Below are 4,360 nucleotides of genomic sequence, written 5' to 3'. Positions count from 1 at the left end.
CAAGAATGCAAGTCCGATTTTCTATGTAAATCAAGAACATGTTTAGGACAAGATTTTCTATGTAAATCAAGAAAGAGAATTCAGAAAGCAAAACCTTACCTCAGATAAATTGCTAGGGCTTTGAAGAAGCTGTGTAGAAATCAAAACCTCCAAAGCCTGGTTATATGCAGCGTTAAACACTTCTTAGGAACCTCCCATTTGTGCAAGGTTTGCAGCCATTGAAGAAATCTAATGCTGACCTTACTATTTTTGATTTGGCGCAGGAAATTTCATGAAGAAGAAGCTGAAAAAGAAGAAAATAGAGAAAGGTTTTTCAACTTATCCAAAATGGTTTGGCGGGGACGGGATTGGAGCAGAGTATTCATGAGGAAGAAGGTAGAAAAGAAGAGAACATAAAAAGCATATTTGACCTTAACCAAAATAGAAGCTCTGCATTTCTCTCTTAAAGTCCATGCATAAAAAGGTTGTACCATATGCTTTATGACTTGTCTTTAAGAGATTTTTGAATTTGGTGCATAAAACCATTGTACCATATGCTTAGTAACTTGTATTTAAGACAATGATCTAAATGGTTATATATGTAGTATAGATTGAAGATTACAAGTAAATTGTACGTAAGTATAACTTATTAAAGCTTTATTTTTTAATTTGTATGACTAACTGTAGATAAATATTAATTAGATACAGGATAAACAGTTCATTTAAATATAAAAATATAAATATATTTAGTGTTCATATACATCAATACATGCATATATAATAGTATCAAATCTGAACGGAAAAAATTGATCTAATTGATGGTAGTTCGAAAAAAAACACGATTCATACAAAGGAGAAATTATGTTTTACTCGGTTTGAAAGATTTTTATTAATTGGCGAAGGCACGATGAAGATTTTGTGGCAACAATAATGGTTATAGAGGTAGAGGCGACGGTGATTGGTGGTCGATGGTGGCTTTGAACTGTGGAGGATATGAAGATGGTGGTGGTGGCGGTGTTGATGGGGGCAGAGGAGGTAATTATGGCCTTAGTGGTGGTGGTAATGGTGGTGGTTATAGTGGAGGTGGTGGTAATGGGGGTGGTGGTGGTGGTGGAGGTGGTGGTGGATAGTACTAGTGATGGTGACGATGGTTGACGATGTTTATGGAGAACGTGAAGATGGTACATGGTGGTAGTGGCGATCGACAGTGATGGAGGAGGTAGTTGTGACTGGTGTGGTGGAGATAATGGTAGTGGTGGGCAATGGTAATGGTAATTGGTAGTAGTGGTAGTTATAGTGGAGTGGAGGTGGTGGTCGACGGTACTAGTGGTGGTAGCAATGGGCGGTGGTAGTTAGTGGGCGACTATGGTTGTGGAGGTAGAGACAATGGTGGTTGGTGGACAATGGTGGTTGTAGAGGACGTGAAAATGGTGGATAGTGGCGGTGACAGTCAATAATGGTGGATGAAGTAGTTGTGGCTGATGTAATGGAGGTGGTGGTAGGCAGTGGTAGTAGCCGATGGTGGTGGTAGTTATGGTGGTGTCAGTCAACAATGGTGGATGAGGTAGTTGTGGCTGATGTAGTGGAGGGCCACAGTGGTGGTGGTGGTGGCGATGAACGACGGTGGTCAGTAGTCGACTGTGGTTGTGGAGGTGGTGGAGGAAGTTGTTGTAGTCGAGGAGGAGGTGGAGGTAGCCAACGTGGTAGTGGCGGTGGTGGTGGGCGGTGGTGGTCGGTAAGCGATGGTGGTTATGTTGGCGGCGATGGACAGTGGTGGTAAACGGTGTTGTGGAGGTGGTGGAAAAGGCTGATGTAGTGGAGGAAGGGGTGGAGGTGGCCGATAGTGGCTACTGTGGCCGTCAGTGGTGGTGGCGGCCACTAGGAGTGGCGACCACTAAAACAAATATCATATTAAGGTTATATATATCAAACGAGAGTATATTAGTAACACGGCGGTGGCGACTAGCAGTAGCGACTACTAAAACAAATATCATATTGAGGTTATATATCAAACGAGAGTAAATTAGTAATATATTTAGTTTTTGTCTCATTCTTGTCTTATCTTGTTCCACCTATTTTGGTTGAACAAGAAAAAACATTTTTTGTCCCACGTTGTCTCACATTGTCCCATTCTTATCCCCGTCCCATGCCATGTATACGTAGAATAACGAGTTTTGTCTCGTCCTGTCTTGTCCCATGTACCAAATGCAACCTTATAATGGATTATTGTGTTTTTCAATTGGTGTAATTTGTTCTTTTTTTAGAAGGAAGAGAGAGTGTGTGCGACAAGTTGCAGGTTGAAATAGGGTTGAAGGGGTGGAAGGGGGAGACCTACTCCAGTGATGGGGACATGAATGGAGGACGCTGAAGGTAGGGGAGGGGAATGAAGGAAGGACAACAAAGGTGGTTGAGGTAATTTGGGTTCATCTGACGTGGGGAAGACGCTCTGTGTATGTATGAATAATTAAAATATTGATATAACATAATTCTTTTAGTTTCTAATAAAAAAACAGACATGAGTGAAATTGACCAATTTGCCCATAAGTTAACAGATTGGATTTAACGGTATTAGTGTCAAGGATCCAACTTGTTACGAAATACAAACCACGAGGACGCTGGATGTACTTATTTGAAAAAGGGACTATATCCATGTTTTGAGCGAACCACAGGGGCCTATGGTGTAATATACTCATGTTGTTAAATACGAAGATTGTTCTACTATAAAATATCAATAAAGTATGAATGTTGCCATTGATCTAAGCAAAAAAGTATTAAAATGTAGTAAAAGGGTACTTTGGTAATTTATTATCTACTTCCAATTATGAAGTTACATATGGTCAATCAAACATACAGATTTCAATTCATTTGAGAAATTTCATTTCAATTTATGTCAATCAAATACATGGTCAAACTTCATTGAATTCATTTCCCTTTTCCTTTGATCGTTTCTAATTCTACCAAATTCCACTATACGAACCAAACTTGCCTTGTATTGTTTACACGAAATCCAAATCGTTAATCCATTCAAATAAGTCAATTTATTTGGTCACCTGTTGGATCGTTAGATCAAGTTTTTGATTTAACAAGTTAACTTAAATGGATCATGAAGATATTTAAATTTAAGTGGGTGACAATTGAAGTTGCGTTCAGTTGTTGCAAGGATCACAAAAGTACAGGTATGGTTTTGTTTAAAAAAAAGACATAATGAGCGTACTGATCAACATTTTGTTGAATATTGGTATTTGGGCTAATTTGGTATGCCTCAATTAGGGGTTGTTTGACAATTGATGAATGGTTTTATAAAGAATGATTAAGTGGTCAGAATGATTAATAGGCTCTCATGATATAATGCAAAATAAAATATAATTGTTTGGTAATTGTATACAATGAAATTAGAGCTCTTAATGGTTAAGGGAGATCCAGGATACAAAATCATTCAAAGGGTTTTGAAACCATTAAGAGATATTTTTTTTTGCCAAACAATATTCACCTTTTAATGATTCAGAGGTTGTCTCTTAATGGAACTATTAAGAGGTAAACAAACAATCCCTTAATCTCATGAAAATTCCTATTTTAATTTTTGAGTTAAATAATCTGAAGGCTCATAATTATAATTACAAGTAAAATATAGGTGTTATCCTTTAAACCCCTTATTTTTAATTTCGACCAATAGAAAAATTCTGTTTTTTAATTAATTTTAATCTGTAAGGGTTTAATAGTCATTTACATTGTTTTTTTATTAATATTGGAAGATAATAAATTTTGTTAATTTTAGAAACATAAGAAAGAAAACGTTTAATATGGTAGGAGTTTAATCTTTTTCTTAATTTAGTTTTTTCACAATAAATATGTTTTATTTATTTTCACGATTATATTGAATAAAAAAATGAATTTTAAATCAGTTATTGTTTGATCTTATCAACAATTGTTGATGAAATTGTTTCAATTCTTTTTTTTTTTAATGATCTTGTTCCCTTAATGGTTATAAATTTGTATGGTATGGTAGATGCAGTAATTTAATGAAACTTGTTCAGATATCAAAACTTTTATGGATGAAATTGTTGCATAATTTATTAGGATACAAAATATTTTCTATTCAAAAGGTTCCATTATGTAATTATAGTATGTTTTAGTTCATTATGTTTAATTATATCCTAGGTTTCATTATGAAACTAGGTATATCTTAATTAATTTTGAAACGTAAAACATACCATAATCAACTAAATATAATGAAACATTTTGAATACTAAAGCAAATTTTTTGTACCATTAAATTTCACGAATGAAACTGTTTCATCGTTTCATCTACTGAACTCACGTGACTCTTTGTCACCTACAATGAGTTAGGTATATTATAATAAATTATGAAATATAAAACATAC

The sequence above is a fragment of the Cynara cardunculus genome (genome assembly GCF_001531365.2).
Source record: "Cynara cardunculus var. scolymus isolate 2C chromosome LG 3, CcrdV1, whole genome shotgun sequence".
Taxonomy (NCBI): Eukaryota; Viridiplantae; Streptophyta; class Magnoliopsida; order Asterales; family Asteraceae; genus Cynara; species Cynara cardunculus.
Note: the sequence above shows the minus strand (reverse complement) of the source record.